Genomic DNA, 20,681 nt, shown 5'->3' with positions numbered 1-20,681 from the left:
CAATGATCTATCTATCTAGGAAAGTTTAGGGTTAGTTTGTTTATCTAAAACTCGGACTACGAAACACTAATGAACCGTTAACTTAAAGTTCTCAAGCTAACCGTCTAAGATCCCTACACCCCGTTACTCAACTGTCGCAGGCAACGACGCATAGATCAAAGCATTTAAAACAGGTTTGATTCTAATCCATGGAATTCCATAGGTAAGGGGTATGTGCTTCCTATGTCTCCCCATACATCTAAGCTAGGTCAAGCACACATGCAAGCTTTTGGAAAATCACACACACTTTAGATCATAGTTAGTTCATGAGGCTAACTTAAAGCATCAAGCAAAGACTTATAATTAAAGCATAGAATAAACAGGAATTTAAATCTAACAAACCCTAAAAATTGCCACCTAAACTAAGATCATCTGCCCCCTTTGATTATCCCTTTAAACCCAACTAGAAAACTACTCTAGCATGTTTAAGGGAATCATCAAAGCAAAGTTTAAACAATTCATAAACATAAAAGAATAAATAGAGAGAAAGGATTTAGATATTACTTCAATGATTGTCAAACAAAGTTGTAGAATCTTCTTCCTTTTGAAACAAAGTACAAAGCAAATAGAATAGAAAGAGTTGGTGGATCTTCAAAGCTTCAAAAGATGGAACGAGAGAGGGCTCTGTTCGTGGCTTCTTCTCTGGTCGTCGGCTCCTAGGGGCTGCTTTGAGGCACTTTGAAGGCACACTCTAAACCCTAGATTTAGAAGAGTATTTATAGAGTTTTGTCTAGGTTTAGGGTTTTGTAAGGGTAGAAACGTCTTTTCTTTTTAAGTGCATGGCAAGGGGCGGCGTATGAAGCTTCTAGAACGTGGTGAAGACTTGGACTGGGCCGCCGTGGTGGTTGCTGGTCAGGCCTCCAATAAAAAGCCCATTGGCTTGATGGTTCTCCTTACGTCGGTTTGTAACACGTCTCGATAAATCAGGCATAACTTCCTGATGAGTGAATGGATTGACTTGATTTCACTTCGAGGAGAAAGATGACTCTTTCAAATTTCCATAGACACCAAGTACGTCGAAATGTGAGTTCTGAAAGTTCTTCAAACGTTGCCCGTACTGTAAAGTTCTGAAACTTTCCTAAAACGTATTTTCCTTGTCTTTTGGTCCTTTTTGTTATAAAACCTGTAAAACCTTCTTGAAACCTAAAATACTTGATAATAGACAATAAAGCATTGGAATCATACTAAACTCTTCCTAAATGCATACTAAAACTATAGCTAAAATGGGTAAAATAATGATGTTATCAGTTGGTTTAATGATGAATGGTGGTTTGGTTGGTTTAATTAAGTAGTATGGGATGCTTTATTATATGTTGTTATTATTTAAAAAAAAAAGGTCGGGTTGTGTCAATTTCTATGGTGTTTTGCAACATATATTAGAAGTTGAATATCCAGGCCTTCTCAATCTGAGATGCGTACTTTTCAAGTGTAACTGGTATGATCCATCGCCCCGAGTAAGCGTGCGAGTAAATAATTGGGAGGTTGTCGTATGCAAAATTTGAACCTTTCATCCTAGCATCACAAGCACAGCAAGTGAGCTTTCTTTCCTATCCTCGTTTGAGGCCAAGACGTGAAATGTGGTTATCAGTCATCAAAGTTAATCCTCGAGACCGTATAATCGGGTTAGTTGATGATCAAGTCGTGTTGCAAAAAGAAAGAGTAGATGAAATTTTCATTCCAAACATATCAACAGAAGATGTTATCCACATTGATCCACAAAACCGACAAGTAGAAGATGTTGGTGATGTCTCTCAAGAAGAGGTTGAATTATACGAATTCGAAGAGCCCGATGTTGGAGTAGATTCTAATGATTATAACGTACTTTCTAGTAATTCAGAAAATGAATCTGATTGAGTAATTCTAGTTTTTGTTTCTTTTTTAGGACTAGGTAAATTTTTATTACCCGATGATAAAATAGATTCTAATGAGGATAATGAACTTTATAATGAATCATAAAATGAATCTGAATAATTATATAGATTTTACCTTTTTCTCCCATAATTATATAAATTTTATGATGGTATTGCTACGTAATTGCGAGGTCTAGATCATTTGTGAGGCAATTGAGAAAAAGTTGAAGGAGCGGATGTGTGATCAAGTGAGCCGGTGGAAGGGAAAGTGGAGGGATAATGGTGATAATGTAAAGCCGCGATGGATTGATCCTCAAGTTTGGGCTGAACTTGTTCAGTGTTGGCATGGTCCCAAATCAGAAGTAAAGAGTATCAATGGTCGTAATGTCTGATATCATGATCATGATGGCATTGACATACATAAACACCGCTCAGGCCAGACCTCTTTTAAAGCTCGTGCTAGAAAACTTGTAAGTTTCTGGATTCTAACAACTACTTCTGAATTCTAACAATTACTTCTTTACGACTCCTTTTTCTCAATAATAACCTTTGTCCTTTGTTTTAGTCTGAGCGGACTGGTGAAAGCACTCCAGATTACCTACATATCCTAGAAGAGACTCACAGAAAACCCGATGGGCGTTTTGTTGATGGAAAGTCGGAGTCCATCAACAATGATGTGTCATCAAAGATACAAGAGGTTGAGTCTTAACTTTGTTCAGGGGATAACATGGAGAGTTCTGCTTATGGTGGGTTGTCTATTCATAGCAAGAACAAAATTTATGCTGAGGTAAACTTCTAATTTCTTTGTGTTATTGCCTTATTGTGTTGTGTTTTTTGGATGTTATAAGTTTATGTCGAGGTAAGTTTGTCTTGTGTTTTTGTTGGATGTTATAAGTGTATTGTGTTAGTTTGTGTTGTTGTTTTCTGTTTGTCATATGATATGCTAAGGATTTGTCTAAATTTGTGTTTTTGGTGGTGCATTTGTAGGATATGCTACATTTGTGTTGTTGTGTCTGTTCTAGGATATGATAAGTTTGCATTGTTGAATGTGCTAAGGATTGGTCTAATTTTGTGTTGTTGAATGTGCATTTGTAGGATATGCTAAATTTGTGTTGTTATGTCTATTCTAGGATCCGAAGCTTGTATGTTAGTTGTTGGGTCTTTCTTTCATATGACTATGTATGACTATGAAAGTAATTGTTTGATTGTACTGCTGACAAGTTGCTCCAAAGAAGAAAAACAGAGTTTATGGAGTTGGTTCTTTGTAAAGTGAAGCATCTTCAGCCCATTATGGTCTCACCTCCGCCTACTGATGATCCGGTTGTTCAGAAGCTTGCTGTCGCTGAAGCTACTTGCAACTCAAGCCATTACTCTGGCAACTCAAGCCACTCAACTACAAGACAATACAGAAAAAATGCATAGCTATGATGCATACTTTGACTATCTTGCTGGGAAGGATCCTGAATTTGGGCTAAGTTTGGAAGGAGAACCCCGACAAGGACTGAACATGGCTGCAATCCAACCATACCAAAGACATGAGGCTCCAATCTTGTAACGCCTGGACCGCCACCTCTTAGTGGGCCCCATGTCCAATCCCAGTCCATAGGCCCACCTTTCTTAATGGGCCTCACGTCCTCTCACTAGGCCCGCGAGCTCATCCAAATCTGATGGCCGGTTTGCAACGTCTGGGAGGCTCTAAAGACTTGTTACCGTCCCTACAAATCACCACATGATTTTTCCCTGTGTTTTGTCTTCACTCGCACAGTTCCGACAGTCACTTCCCGGAAGTTCACCCATCCTGAGACTACTCCAGCTCAAGCACGCTTAACTCTAGAGTTCTCTCAGGACCCTTGACCAAAAAGATAAGTGCACTTTGGTGACATAGGTGGCCAAATCAATTCTTTTAAACCTCTCCGCAAGTCTCTGAAACTGGAGTGTCACAAATCCAACCATACCTAAGACAAGAGACGACACTGGTAATGTCACTGGCATCGGCATAGACACAGGAACCGGAACCGGAGTTCCCTCTATATCACAATCTTTTTAAGTTTTAATTTGTTTTTTAGAACATGGTTTCTGTCCGAGACAATTTTTTGTTTGTAATCAAAAATTTATAATCTATTTATATATATGTTTGACTTTTTTTTCTTTTCTATTTTGACTATGTTCTATTTATAAAAAATATTGTTAAAATATAAAAATATATATATCAAAATGAAAAATTTAAATATCAGAATAAAATAAAAAAGCCAAAATCTGAAGCAATTTTATGCTACAGATTTGCGATGAACGCAAAATTGCTACTACTTTACGCAGAAAACATGTTACTGGGCAATGTTTTTAAAACCAGACCGAAAGATGAACCGGAAGTCTTTCGGACCGGTTGAACCATGGGTCAACTAGTTTATTGGTTTGTTTACATTTTATAAATATAACATCTACTTTTTTATAAATATATGAACAAAACATACAAAATGAAGTACTAAACAACTAAAATTAAACTTTTAAATGTTTAGATAAAATAACTAGGTGATTTTTCTATAAATAACAAAATTAATTTTAATTTGGTTTGAGTTTGAAGTGTGAAAAAAATAAAATATTTTAATTTGATATTGACCGTTGGTCCGACCCGCCGGTTCAACCATCGGTTCATGAGTTTTTAGTGGGTTTTCCAATTTTTTACGGGTTTTAGTTGTCCGATTTTTAGAGGTAATCCAGACCGGAATGTCTACCAGATCGCGGTTGGACCGGTCCAACCGATCGGTCCTGTCCAGGTTTAAAAACATTGTTACTGGGTTTATGATATTATTAATAATTTACAATGGCAAAAATGTCGCAATAGTCTTGCAAATTTGCGAGGGATTTACTACGACAAACTTTGCAAAAAAGTTACGATGAATAATGTACATCGCAATTTGCGTGCTCGTTACGAGGGAAATATATTCGTCGTACATATTACTAGGGAAGTGCTACGTTTTTCAATTTGTGAGACACGAACGTTCCTCGCAAATCCGTCACTATTACCGTTTTGCGAGGGATGAGTGACAAATCTTGCCATCGCAATAGGCATGTTTTTTTTTGTAGTGTTCCTTCCCAATAATTAAAATCGTAATTCACATGCACATTACGAGTAGAATTGTTTTTATATTTTTTTAATTAGAATTGAGTATAGAATATAGTTTATAGATTGAAGAAAATAAAAATCAAATTCTGCAATTAAAACTGCAGAGGCATTGCTTGCTCGAGGGCATGCACCCGGCGCCTATTCCATTCTTGTGCTTCGAACAGCATAGATCAACACACAATTTGGCTTCACATGGTCCTTGTAATTGAATATATTCATGACATACTTCTTGTCCTTGCGTCTCCTTTACCACCAGCGGCCCTAAAACAAACATTTAAATATACTCAAATTTTCTGTTATAAAATAAAAGGAAATGATTAGAAGAATACTATCAAATAAAGGAGAAGACATGTGAAAATATGTAATACTAAGTTTTATTTTAAAGTATTAATCGACATAATATGTAAGCGTGAATCAAACCTAGAACGAAGAAGACCATGAAGATAGCAATAATTGAGGTTTTAGACATTTTTGTTTATATAATTGAATTGAAAACTTCAAAATTAAAAGTGATGAGTGTGATGGTTAAGTACACGTGAAGACCATATATATAAAAAATTAGATGCATTTGACTAAATGACTAAAAATTAATAGAAAAAAACAGATTTTGCAAATAAGTAAATATAATCTAAATTACTAAAATAAAAAGAAAATTAGATTCTGTAAATGACTAAAGATGAGAATAAATCATACGAAAGATTTTTGAAAATTGACTACAAGTGGTCAAAACATATAAGAATGTATCTTTAAAAAAAAAACAGATAAGAATGTCATTAAGCAGTCAACAAAGGTTAAATGCATAAGTCTCTTACGTACATTAATTCAAACTTTTTATGAGAAATCATTTTTAATTAAATTTTAAATAATAATGAAGGAAGGTAACCGATCAGTTTTTATTGTTTGTTTTGGACAAAAGAAGGTAGCCAGTCAGTTAAGGCCATCTATAGATACTCATTTTACAACGGTTCCTTAAAAAGAAATGAATGATTATTTTCTATTGTAATCCTAGAAAGAGTGGTGGATGTTATTTAGTAATTGTAGGCTACTAGATTCTGACCAGCACATACGTGTAGAGTTAATTTTAAAAAATAAGTTTGCTATTAGGTTAGCAATATATTACAAACTTGAGAGGTTATGTTTGAAAACATATTTTTTAGAAATATTATTTATTGTCATAATTTAAAATAAAAAGAACGAACGGATTTGTGTTTCTCTCATTAAGTAAAACACTTTTACAAGAAAGTAAGAGAAAGATGATAGTATCTTTATTTCAGGACAAAAATCCATTCATTTTCATAAAACTCTATAAATTAATACTCGGTAAATCAATAATCTTTATAAATTAATAAATTTCTCCAGTCCCAAATTTCAAAAGAATTTTTGACACAATTCGATAATATAATAAGATAATAACTTTTTGAAAATCTTTTGTAAATATATGGTCCCATTAATAATTATATAAAATTATCAAAATATATGTATATATATATACACATTAATTTTTGTTATAGCTCATTTCTAATATTTCTACTATATCAAAAATTCAAAACTTTTTGTTTTCTTTTCAAAACATGATATTTGTTATTTTTCTTGTAATTGACTGTATAAAAATATTATTTCTAACAATTAAATTTAATTTTAAATATATTTTTTTTCAAAGTTAGCAAATTAGAAAATTTTCTCTATAAATTAATATTCGAGAAAATAAAACTTCTATAAATTAATATATTTTTAATGTCCCAACATTATAAATTTATAAAATTTTTACTGTATGACATGTTTTTTCGTTTCATAAATGTGTGGTTTTAATAATATCTTATCCATATGAAATTATATATTTTTCCAACTGATGGAACAATAGGTAAGAGATTCGGATAAGTACGTGCGGGCCAAGTTATATTTGTAGATATAATAATTTATATATTATGATGAATTTTCTAATTTTTTACAGTTATAGATTATATTAAAGAAAATTTATTTGATAAATCAACTTAGTGTAATATTTTTTTTTAATCTGAGTGTAACATAACAACAACAAAACTTCACCTTTAGTGATACACTCAGACCATTAAACAGAAACCGGTTTAGGTTTCATGATTAAAAAAAACATAAAAATACATTACCCTTTCCTTTGGTCGACATTCTTAAATTGCCGATGATAGTCCAAGTGTCCAACCTTTGGTAACCTAAAGGCTAAATCACAATTGTTTAGTCGAAACTACATATAATCCTTGCTAACATAACATAATTTCAAAGTAGTGATAAAATTTAAATTACAGTACGTGGTTAGTTCCTATAATTTAGCCTTCCCAAAATTATATGTGTGTAGAATTTTATTTTGAAATTATTCTTAATGGCGCTTTATTAGAGAGATCATGTTTAGAAATATATGGTGATAGATATCAATGTTATGATTTGGAAAATCGGAAGATTGAATCATAATTAAAAAATATCTTTAATCGTACTCCTACATTCCTTACTTACAAGTATATGGTTGGCGAGATACACTCTATTAATCAGAATTAGTATATGAATAACCCGGGTCGTCTGCGATCCACGTGTGTAAGACATTTAAAGTTACCAATTTGCTCCTGTCATTTTTTGTCTTGTTCGCTTGTGCTTTTTTTTTAGAGGGTGTTATATGAAATTCTGAAATTTTTATTTTCTTTTTATCCTTAAACCCCATATGTTTTCAGTGAGTTAAGGTACATATGCTAAAAGACCAATTTATAGTTCCTTCAGAATAATTGTAATCATAATTCACATGCATATAAAAACTAGAAAATGTTGTTTTTATTAGAATTGAGAATAGCATATAGTTTATAGATCAGGAAAAAATATATCAAATTGTGCAACTAAACGTGCAGAGGCATTGCTTGCTCGATGGCATGCATGTTCCTTTTCCCTTCTTGTGCTTCGAACTGCATATATTAACACACAATTTGGCTTCACATGGTCCTTGTAATTGAATATATTCATGATACAGTTCTTGTCTCCTTTACCACCAGTGGCCCTAAAACAAATATTTAAATATAATCTCAAATTTTATGTTATAAAATAAAAGGCAATGATAAGAAGAATACTATCAAATAAAGGAGAAGACATGTAAAAATAGTTGTCAAAAAAAAAAAAAAGACATGCAAAAATATGTAATATGAAGTCTTATTTTAAAATATTAATCGGCATAATATGTAAGTGTGAATCAAACCTAGAACGAGAAAGACCATGAATATAGCAATAACTGGAGTTTTAGACATCTTTGTTGATATAATTGAATTGAAAACTTCAAAATTAACAGTTATGAGTGTGATGGTTAGGTACACATGAAGACCATATATATATAAAAAATAGATGCAAGTGACTAATTGACTAAAAACTAATAGAAAAACAGATTTTGCAAATGGCTAAATATAATCTAAATTACTAAAAATAAAAAGAAAATTAGATTCTGTAAATGACTAAAGATGAGAATAAATCATAGGAAAGATTTTTGAAAATTGACTACATGTGGTCAAAACATAAAAGAATGTATCTTTTTAAAACAAAAAACAGATAAGAATGTCATTAAGTAGTCAACAAAGGTTAAATGCATAAGTCTCTTAAGTACATTAATTCAAACTTTTTATAATAAATTAAATTTATTTGAATTTTAAATAATAATGATATAAGGTAACCAATCAGCTTTTATGGTTTGTTTTGGACAAAAGAAGGTAGCCAATCAGTTAAGGCCATCTATAGATACTCATTTAACAACTATTCCTTAAAAAGAAATGAATGGTTATCTTTCTACTGTAATTCTAGAAAAGAGTGGTGTATGTTATTTAGTAATTGTAGGTTATTAGGTTCTAGAAAAAAATAAGTTTGCTATTAAGTTAGCAATATATTACAACTTGAGAGGTTATGTTTGAAAACATATTTTTTAGAAATATTATTGATTTTCATAATTTAAAATCGTACCAATTTCGAATTTGATTTATTTTTAATTCGGTTAAGATAAAAAGAATGATCGGATTTGTGTTTTTCTCAATAAATAAAACACTTTTGAAAGAAAGTAAGAGAAAGATAATATCTGTATTTCATGACAGAAATTCATCCCTTTTCATAAAACTCTATAAAGTAATAAATTTCTCCAGTCCCAAATTCCAAAAGAATTTTTGACATAATTCGATAATATAATAAGATAATAGTTTTTTTGAAAATCCTTTGTAAATATATGGTCCCATTAATAGTTATATAAAATTATCAAAATATATGTATATATATACACATTTATTTTATTTATAGCTCATTTCTAATATTTTTACTGTATCAAAACTTTTAGTTTTCTTTTCAAAACATGATAATTGTTATTTTTCTTGTAATTGACTGTATAAAAATATTATTTATAACAATTAAATTCAATTTTTGAAACAACCCTTCCCGTTTTTTTTAATTAACAATAATAATTTTCTAGTGATCTCATACCCACTAGCACCCTAACAACAATCATCAACAGCGGATAATCAAACAACTCTATTAACAAAATAAAACCCAACAATGAAATAATCCAATAACCAATCAAGTAATAACAAATTTCAATATCCTACAATGTTCTATCAACTAAAACTCTATCAACCTAACAACAGCTAGACCACAATCAATCAAGCCTCTAGAACATAATCATCCTCATCGCCTTGATTCCACGATCACACTTTGCATTTACCTGCACCACAAACACAAATTGAGATACATTAGTATTGTCATTAACACTCAGTGATGCAATGCTCCCATCTACTGGGCTATACACACAAACAACTGAGATTCCAATGTTAAGGCAAACAAACAAAATACAAACAACACATCAAATCAGGAAAAACAAGTGTCGGATAAGATTGGTGTCGACCGACACTAGGTCGGTCTCGACCGACACTGATACGTCCATGGTGTCGACCGACACCTAACTGGTGTCGATCGACACCGCCTTCGTAGACGCGAACTACACGAAGCTGAACGATGAACCTCCATTTCAAATCGTCTCCAATCCGTACCAAACTCTCCCAAACGCTTGAAGAACCTATGGAAGCATGAAACCAACCAACCCAAGCAAGCAAAACACCACAAACAACAAAGAACAACCAAAACAAAAGAGATCTCAGGCTTAGATCAGCCATGGTCAAGCACTCACCTCTTTTCCAGGAAGATTTGATTGAAAAACGATAGAAACAACACCTTAAGAAGCTTCTCCTTCGTTCCCAGCAACAACACTCCCTTCCACAACAACAGATCTCACCAAAACAGCCAAGAACAAACCCAAAAATCTCTCAAAAGCACTCTCAAACGCTTTCTCTCCTTATTTCTCTTTTCTCACTAAACGGCGACCAAAAGCACTCAAAACCCTCGACTTGGGTCGTCCCCCCACTTATATATGTGGTTTGGGCAATCACATTAAACCAAACCAGTCCGAAATTGCAAATTAAAAAAATCTGGGCAAACCAGAAAAGCTCGTGTCGATCGACACTCCCGCTGGTGTTGATTAACACCCACCCCCAAAATGCACATTTTGTTTCGGGGATGTTACAATTTTAAATATTTTTGTTTTCAAAGTTACCAAATTAGAAAATTTTCTCTATAAATTAATTTTAACTTAACGATAAATTAAAATTCCTATAAATTAATATATTTTTAATGTCCAAACATTATTAATTTACAGAAGTTTTACTCTATGTCACGTTTTTTCGTTTCATAAAGTCATCCTCTATCCCAGCTGCAGTCTCCACCAGCTCTTCTCTCGTAGCGTAGCTCCTCACCCTACACTGAGTCCTCAGATCATCACGCAGAGCCAACAAGAACCTCCGCACTTGTGCCGACTTTGGCTCCAAAGCCCGGCCCGCATACCCCCCAAGCCGACTGAACTCTACGTCCAGCTCCCTCACAGTACGCTTACCCTGAGCTAACCCCAAGAACCGTGCCTCCATGCGATCAAGTGCCTCATGCGGAAAATACTTGGTGTTGAACTCTCGCACAAAGTCCATCCAAGTCATCTCACTCTCCACTCTTCGTGCCGTCACCGACCTCCACCAGACCCTCGCATCCCCAGAAAGGTAATACGCTGCCAAGTCTACCCGATAGTGGTTGGGACACCAAAGCAACTGGAAAAATATCTTCCATCCGCTCTCTCTACTCATCTGCCACACTCGGATCCGTGCCTCCAGGAAGAGATCCCGCACCCACCTGTCGTAGCTGCACCAACATCTGAACATATTGTGCATCCACTACCTCGGTCCCCGACTGCACACCTACCTGCACACCAGCCACATGCTGCACCGGTGGACCCTGCCCACCAACCACTGGCCGCACCACTAGAACCTGCCCACCAACCACCGGCGGCACTGCTGGAACCTGCCCACCAACCACTGGCGGCACTGCTGCTGGAAACCGCGCCAACACCTGAGCTATCAAGCCCATCAGGACATCCTCCCTACCTGGAGCACCCTCCACTACAACCCCCACCCCGGGGCAACACCGGTACCGACACCGAGCCTACCCGCCCTGCCGTTACCAACACCAGCCTGGTCTCCATACACTCTAGGATGAACCTATGACTCTGCCACCTCCTCACTAGCCATGCTCTTGGTCCCACTCACACTGGCCTCGGGAACCTGTCCCCGCCCACGACCACGCCCACGAAAACGCCCGCGACCACGCCCGCGACCAGCAGCACACTCACCTCTAACCATCTGTACCACCAAGAACAGAAGGCTAAGCAAACAAAACGACTCCTAACTACACAAAGAATACAACTCACCGTGGAATCTCATTGAAGACTCGAAGAGGATGATACTAGGACTCCATACTCACTCAAATTGACTAACTATTCATAATCAATTTCCATCACAAAATAACCACTTACAAACATCATGCACCAAGCAACATGAAAATAATTCCACCAATTAAGTTCCCTTAAACCACTTTAAACCATCCATTAACCCGCCCTAGAACCGTAAGGGCTCTGATACCAAATTGAAACAACCCGACCCATTTTTTTTAATAATAACAATATATAATTAAGCATCCCATATGACTTAATTAAACCAACCAACCACAATTCAACAGTAAACCAACCACAACCAATATGCACAGCGGAAACATACCAACAATATAGATCCAACATATCATCAATACAATAACATTCCTAACCATTCTATCCAATAAACTAACATCAATCTATCCAAGGTTCCCACATCAATAACATATCCATAACACCATAACCGAGACCCTAGATCCTCCTCCTCCTCATCGCCATGATTCCACATCACATACCTGCACACCACAAACAACAATTGAGATGCGTAAGTATTATCACAAATACTTAGTAAGGCAATCCTCCCATCTATTGGGCTATACACACAAGCAACTGAGAAACCAATGTTTAACAACCAACAAACAAACACAAACAAACGAGGAAAACAAGTATCAGCCGTCTGCTGAAAAGATTGGTGTCGACCGACACTCCTCCTGGTGTCGACCAACAACTACTTGGTGTCGATCGACACCGACTCCGCAGATCGTTCTGCTCGAAACCAAAAGTCGCAGAACCGCTTCCCAATCCTCCAAAACGTCTGAAACTCACCCAAAACTCGGAAACCAACAACCAACCACAAGAACACAAGAAAACAACACAAACAGCCACAAAACAAGCAAAACAAAGGATTCTCAAGCTTAGATCAGCCATGTTCATGCACTCACCTCTTTTGCAGAAAGTTTCTGACCCAAATTGACTAATCCAACACCTTAGAAAGCTTCTCCTTCGTTCCTTGCTCTAGATCTCCACTCCACAGGTACATATCTCTCAAAACCAGTTAAGAATCTCTCCAAAAAGCCTCAACTCCCAAGAACACTCTTTCTCTCTTTTCTCTCTACAAAGTATGAAACGACGACAAAATAACACTTCCCAAAACCCCTTTTCGTCGATTTCTCACTTAAATAGCCCGGTTCTAAGGTTTCCTCAAACCGAACCGGTCCAAATCGACGATAACGATAAACTCGCCAAACTAGAAATCAATTGTGTCAACCGACACTACCTTCGGTGTAGGCGACACCCATACCCAAAACTCACATTTTTGTTTACGGATGTTACACTCTTTCCTTTGGTCGACTTTCTTAAATTGCCGATGATAGTCCAATTGTCCAACCTTTGGTAACCTAAAGGCTAAATCACATGTAATAGACACTGTTTAGTCGAAACTACATATAATCCTTGCTAACATAACATAATTTCAAAGTAGTGATAAAATTTAAATTACAATATATGGTTAGTTCCTATAATTTAGCCTTTCCAAAATTATATGCGTGTAGAATTTTATTTTGAAATTATTCTTAATGGCACGATATTAGAGATATCATGTTTATAAATATATGGTGATATATATCAATGTTATGATTTGGAAAATCGGAAGATTGAATCATAATTAAAAAATATCTTTTATTGAATTCTTATTTTATGCAAACGAATTGATGGTTTTTTATAATGTCTGATGATATATTTCTATTGGTGATAGTTAAGGTAATTAGCTTTTTTTATAGGAATTTTAATTTAATCGTACTTCTACATTCCTTACTTATAGGAGTATATGGTTGGCGAGATACACTCTATAAATCAGAATCCAAATATGAATAACCCGGGTTGTCTATGATCCGCGTATGTAAGACATTTAAAGTTACCAAGTTGCCCCTGCTGTTTTTTGTCTTTTTCGCTTGTGCTTTTTTTTAAGAAGGTATTATATGAAATTCTGAAAATTTTGTTTTCTTTTTATCCCTAAACCCCATATTTTTTCAGTGAATTAAGGCACATATGCTAAAAGACCAATTTATAGTTCCTTCAGAATAATTGTAATAATAATTCACATGCATATAAAAACTAGAAAATATTGTTTCTATTAGAATCGAGAATCGCATATAGTTTATAGATCAGGAAAAATAAAATCAAATTGTGCAACTAAACGTGCAGAGGCATTGCTTGCTCGACGGCATGCACGTTCCTTTTCCCTTCTTGTGCTTCGAACTGCATACATTAACACACAATTTGGCTTCACATGGTCCTTGTAATTGAATATATTCATGACACAGTTCTTGTCCTTGCGTCTCCTTTACCACCAGCGGCCCTAAAACAAAAAATTTAAATATACTCTCAAATTTTCTGTTATAAAGTAAAAGGCAATGATAAGAAGAATACTATCAAATAAAGGAGAAGACATGTGAAAATACGTAATATGAAGTCTTATTTTAAAATATTAATCGACATAATATGTAAGTGTGAATCAAACCTAGAACGAGGAAGACCATGAAGATAGCAATAACGGGGGTTTTAGACATCTTAGTTGATATAATTGAATTGAAAACTTCAAAATTAACAGTTATGAGTGTGATGGTTAGGTACATGTGAAGACCATATATATAAAAAAATAGATGCATGTGACTAATTGACTAAAAATTAATAGAAAAACAGATTTTGCAAATGACTAAATATAATCTAAATTACTAAAAATAAAAAGAAAATTAGATTCTGAAAATGAATAAAGATGAGAATAAATCATAGGAAAGATTTTTGAAAATTGACTACATGTGGTCAAAACATATAAGAATGTAACTTAAAAAAACAGATAAGAATGTCATTAAGCAGTCAACAAAGGTTAAATACATAAGTCACTTAAATACATTAATTCAAACTTTTTATAATAATTTTTTTTATTTAAAATTTAAGTAATAATGAAATAATGTAACCGATCGGTTTTTATGGTTTGTTTTGGACAAAAGAAGGCAGCCAGTCAGTTAAGGCCATCTATAGATACTCATTTAACAATTGTTCCTTAAAAAGAAATAAATGATTATTTTTCTATTGTAAAGAGTGGTGGATGTTATTTAGTAATTGTATGTTACTAGATTCTGACCTGCACATACGTGCAGAGTTAATTTTTAAACATAAGTTTGCTATTAGGTTAGCAATATATTACGAAATTGAGAGGTTATGTTGAAAACATATTTTTTAGAAATATTATTGATTTTCATAATTTAAACATGATAATTATTATTTTTATTGTAACTGTATAAAAATATTATTTATAACAATTAAATTTAATTTTAAATATTTTTGTTTTTAGAGTTACCAAATTAGTAAATTTTATCTATAAATTAATAACTATTAATTTATCTATAAAATAAAACTTCTATAAATTAATATATTTTAAATGCCCCAACATTATTAATTTATAGAATTTTTATTGTATGTCAAGTTTTTTCGTTTCATAAATGTGTGGTTTTAATAATAATTTATCCATTTGAGATTATATATTTTTCCAATTGATAGAAAAATAGGTAAGAGATTCGGATATGTAAGTACGTGTGTGCCAAGATATATTTGTAAGTATAATTTTTTGTATATTATGATGAATTTTTAATTTTTTATAGTTATAGATTATATTAAAGAGAATTTATTTGATAAATTAACTGAGTGTAATCTTTTTTTTTTTTTTAATCTGAGTGTAACATAACAACAACAAAACTTCACCTTTAGTGATACACTCAGACCATTAAACAGAAACCGGTTTAGGTTTCATGATTAAAAAAAAACATTAAAGAACTTTACCTTTTTGCCTTTGGAATATGAAGTTGAGTCTGATCTTGGTACTCTCGCTAAAGTTTGTTGACATTCCTTTGGTCGACTTTTTTAAATTGCCGATGATAGTCCAAGTGTCCAACCTATGGTAATCTTAAAGGCTAAATCACAAGTAATAAACATAGTTTAGTCGAAACTACATATAATCCTTGCTAACATATGTGACACCACGGGCATATTGAGAGGACGCCAGGTCCATTAAATAAGGTAGACCTATAGACTGGCATTGGACGTGGGCCTCACTAAGAGGTGGCGGTCGGAGCGTTACAAATGGTATCAGAGCTCTTACGGTTCTAGGTTTGGGTTCACTAGGCTTTGTGTTGTAGATGTTCGGGATTTGCATGTCTTGATTGATTATGTGAGTTAGTCAATTGTGTGTGGTATGGTGTCTTAGAACTTCATTTTCGAACCTATAGTGTGATTCCACGGTGAGTTATGTTTTTGTGTTATGTTGAATTACGTGCTTAGCCTTCTGTTCATGGTAGTGCAGATGGTTAGAGAGGATGTTGTTGCGGATCGGGTCGTTTCAACATAACATAATTTCAATGTAGTGATAAAATTTAAATTACAGTACGTGGTTAGTTCCTATAATTTAGCCTTTCCAAAATTATATGTGTGTAGAATGTTATTTTGAAATTATTCTTAATGGCACGTTATTAGAAGATCATGTTTAGAAACATATGGTGATAGATATAATGTTAGTTATTATGATTTGGAAAATCGGAAGATTGAATCATAATTAAAAAATATCTTTTATTGAATTTTTATTTTCTGCAAACGAATTGATTGTTTTTTATAATGTCCGATGATATATTTCTATTGGTGATAGTTAAGGTAGTTAGCTTTTTTATAGAAATTTTAATTTAATCGTACTTCTACATTCCTTACTTATAGGAGTATATGGTTGGCGAGATACACTTTATTAATCAGAAATCCGAATATGAATAACCCAGGTTGTCCACGATCTGCGTGTGTAAGACATTTAAAGTTACCAATTTGCCCCTGCTATTTTTTGTCTCGTTTGCTTGTGCTTTTTTGAGAGTATTGTATGAAATTCTGAAAATTTTATTTTATTTTTATCCCTAAATCCCATATTTTTTCAATGAATTAAGGCACATATGCTAAAACACCAATTTATAGTTCCTTCAGAATAATTGTAATCATAATTCACATGCATATAAATATTAGAAAATATGTTCACAAAAAAAAAAAAAAAAAACTAGAAAATATTGTTTTTATTAGAATCGAGAATCGCATATAGTTTATAGATTAGGAAAAAAAATATCAAATTGTGCAACTAAACGTGCAGAGGCATTGCTTGCTCGACGGCATGCATGTTCCTTTTCCCTTCTTGTGCTTCGAACTGCATACATTAACACACAATTTGGCTTCACATGGTCCTTGTAATTGAATATATTCATGACACAGTTCTTGTCCTTGCGTCTCCTTTACCACCAGCGGCCCTAAAACAAAAAATTTAAATATAATCTCAAATTTTCTGTTATAAAATAAAAGGCAATGATAAGAAGAACACTATCAAATAAAGGAGAAGACATGTGAAAATACGTAATATGAAGTCTTATTTTAAAATATTAATCGACATAATATGTAAGTGTAAATCAAACCTAGAACGAGGAAGACCATGAAGATAGCAATAACGGGGGTTTTAGACATCTTTGTTGATATAATTGAATTGAAAACTTCAAAATTAACAGTTATGAGTGTGATGGTTAGGTACATGTGAAGACCATATATATAAAAAATTAGATGCATTTGACTAATTGACTAAAAATTAATAGAAAAACAGAATTTGTAAAGACTAAATATAATCTAAATTACTAAAAATAAAAAGAAAATTAGATTCTGAAAATGACTAAAGATGAGAATAAATCATAAGAAAGATTTTTGAAAATTGAATACATGTGGTCAAAACATATAAGAATGTATCTTTTAAAAAAATAACAGATAAGAATGTCATTAAGCAGTTGATGCATAAGTCACTTAAGTACATTAATTCAAACTTTTTATAATAAATTATTTTTATTTAAATTTAAAATAATAATGAAATAAGGTAGCCGATCAGTTTTTATGGTTTGTTTTAAACAAAAGAAGGCAACGTGACGTTAAGATCATCTATAGATACTCATTTAACAAATGTTCCTTAAAAAAAATGAATGGTTATTTTTCGTAATTCTAGAAAAGAGTGGTGGATGTTATTTATTAATTGTAGGTTACTAGATTCTGACCTGATCCCACTGGTCAAAAAAACTATGACCCCATCGGTCAAACAAAGTCCTGACCCCACTTGTCAACACTAATCCCCGGGATTGAACCACCATCAACCCCGTCATTTACATTCGGTCACCATGCCTATTCACACGTCCTAGACATTATTCGCTCCTAACTCATCCACTCTCAGGTCAAACCTTTGAGTTATACCGATCCCACTCTCAGACTACCATCCTCGGGCCATACCGTCTCACTCTTGGGTCGTCACCCTCAAGATCTCGGTACCAGGGGAACCACCATCCCCTCCGGAGAACCACCATCTCCCAGGAGAACCACCATCTCCTCTGCCGCTCTCAGGGCCCACCACCCCTCAAGCTATCAGTATGCAGGGGAACCACCATCTCCTCAGGAGAACCACCATCTCCTTATGAGTTGTTCAGGACCCACCGTCCCTATAGCAAACAAGTTTTGACGTCTCCAAGCATTTTCCGACTAGAATCACCTCTCGTGGTCCGCGTAAAACATCACAATGTCATACTAACCATCATATACATCTTCCCAAGTGCTACCACGACCACCACCAGATCACCCTGGAACACCCTACCCTCAAGGTATTTTCCGTACAGTTTCCAAAAATAGAAAAGCTCTAACTCCCATATCAACTTTCCATTTTTAGAAACTTTCTATTTATGGAATCTTTCCATTTCTAGAAATCCCGAACTATTTTCCTAGACAAGTCTATTTCCATTATTGAGCCTGTCCTAGAACCGTATACGCTCTGATACCAAACTGAAACGACTGCACCGAGATTCCCAATCCTCACATACGATCCACGGGAAAATATCTCACCGGAACCCCATAATTTCGATGAGACAACCGGCGTAGAAATCGCTTCTTACAAAAACTTCCACAAACACACCAAACCCCACCTCATCTAGTTACTGAGTCGCACAACCAACAACCCCTAACGACCGAGTAACAAGAGAGGTGGGAGGGAATATTTGATTCCGTCCAGCCACGGACAACACTTCCCCACAATTATTCCAACTCACTATCAACTCCTCTAGTGTCGAACGGCACCTCCACGTGGTGTCGAACGGCACCTGTCGCACCACTTGCAAACCAACACACACACCGACACTCACAGATTCACTTCCGTCAATCTCTCCTCATCCAAACCTAACTCCAGCTATCCTCCTAGGAACCCAAACACACAACAACATGCTGGTGTCGATCGACGCCACCTTGGTGTTGCTCGACACCCCAACTTTACCACTAAACCGTCTATACCAGACCACAATACATAAACTTGGTTAAAACACAAACCAACTGTTCATTTCACAAACTCACTGTTGGATATAAAGCTTATAGAACCACGAAGCTACCTACCAAAATTCAGCCAAATCGGACTCCGTTTCATCCTACAAACATTACCCCGAAGTAGCCCTCTCGAACCAGTTCGCGCTGTTCCTCTGCAGGTGTTGGTGTTGACTCACACGACAATGGTGTCGAACGACACCAACCCAGAAATCACGATCCGAGCCTCCCTTCAAGCCCCTTCTCGCCGCAGAACCCTGATCCTTCAAAACCATCTGTTCCCTAATCGATTAAACATCAAACAACAAGACTTGCCTGGATAACAACCATGAGAAAGCCTCCTTGACTCTCCTAATCCACCACCAAGTAATCACATACTTCTCCTTACACATGAAGAGGATGGATCTCATTTCTCCTCCCTTCCAAGTGAGAGCACCACAACTCTCTCTGCTTCTCTCCTCCTAGAACCACCAAAACAGATCCCTCTGCTCCTCTTAACCGTCCTCAAGGCTCCCTTTTTCTCTCAGGATCAAACTCACCATCTCTCTTTTTCTTTCTCCTTCTCTGTAAGTTTTCTCTGTAGCGGCTAAAAGTGTTGATCCCCCGAAACCCTCAGGTCTATTTCACACTTATATACCTCGGTTTGGGATCCCACTTAAAGCAAACCGTGCCAAAACGACGATTTAAAATAATTTCGTCGAACCAGAAATTGTTGGTGTCGATCGACACCCATCCCAAAAAAACCCATTAATTGGTTCGCGGATGTTACAGCCGGCAAGGGCATGGTTGCCAGGTACATAAGTTCACGAGAAGCCTTAATGGCAGGATAAACTAATCGTTGCGACGATGTTGGATTTGAAGTTCATTGGAGATGGACAGGGTTGCTAGATTCAAGATTTTGGTAAGCTTGCTGGAGGAAATAAGTCAAGTGGTTTGAGTTGGCGGCCTGCATATTGTTTGATACAGTGAATCAAAATATGCGAATGTATGGTACTTTTTTGTTTGATTACGCTCGTATTGATGATTTGCTGTAGAGAATTGCCAAGGGGAAAGCAATGTTGGAATAAGCTGTCTTGTGGAAGTTTCTCTTAGAGGCAAGCTACTAGAGGCTCTTGGACGAGCAAGAGGGGTTGATATTTGGGTGATGGTGAGTTGATGTCGGCATACTTGATTATTAGTCTAGTAGGGCTGAGGAAGTAAGAAGAGGATTTGTTGAGCAGGAGATTCATTCGTCTTTTCACTTCACCGTAGGGAGCGTCGGTGTTGTTCGTCAAGTAGAAGGAAGAGGTATGGGTTTATGAGTTTGTGGCGATGCTTTTCGGGTTGATAAACGCGCCAACAACGTTTATAAGATTGATGAACAACGTGTTTCAGGAGTTTTCTGGACTTAGTGATTGAATATCTTTGTGATTTTAACTTAATGATTAGCATTTAATCAATTTTAAATATGGTTACTTTCAAAATCGTAATA

At 35.0% G+C, this 20,681-nt stretch overlaps 1 long non-coding RNA gene across 1 annotated transcript; it reads right to left on the bottom strand.

Annotated features, from left to right (window-relative positions):
- Nucleotides 1–5,013: 5,013 nt before the first annotated feature.
- On the bottom strand, nucleotides 5,014–5,543 carry LOC147941239 (uncharacterized). Its single transcript, XR_015560711.1, has 2 exons — nucleotides 5,434–5,543; nucleotides 5,014–5,274 (listed from the first exon to the last, which is right to left on the bottom strand). It is a non-coding gene; the product is annotated as an uncharacterized LOC147941239 (long non-coding RNA).
- Between the last annotated feature and the right edge of the window lie 15,138 nt (nucleotides 5,544–20,681).

The sequence above is a fragment of the Camelina sativa genome, chromosome 7 (genome assembly GCF_030686135.1).
Source record: "Camelina sativa cultivar CO46 ecotype springtype chromosome 7, ASM3068613v1".
NCBI classification, from domain to species: domain Eukaryota; kingdom Viridiplantae; phylum Streptophyta; class Magnoliopsida; order Brassicales; family Brassicaceae; genus Camelina; species Camelina sativa.
This window is presented reverse-complemented; position numbering and strand designations above follow the sequence as displayed.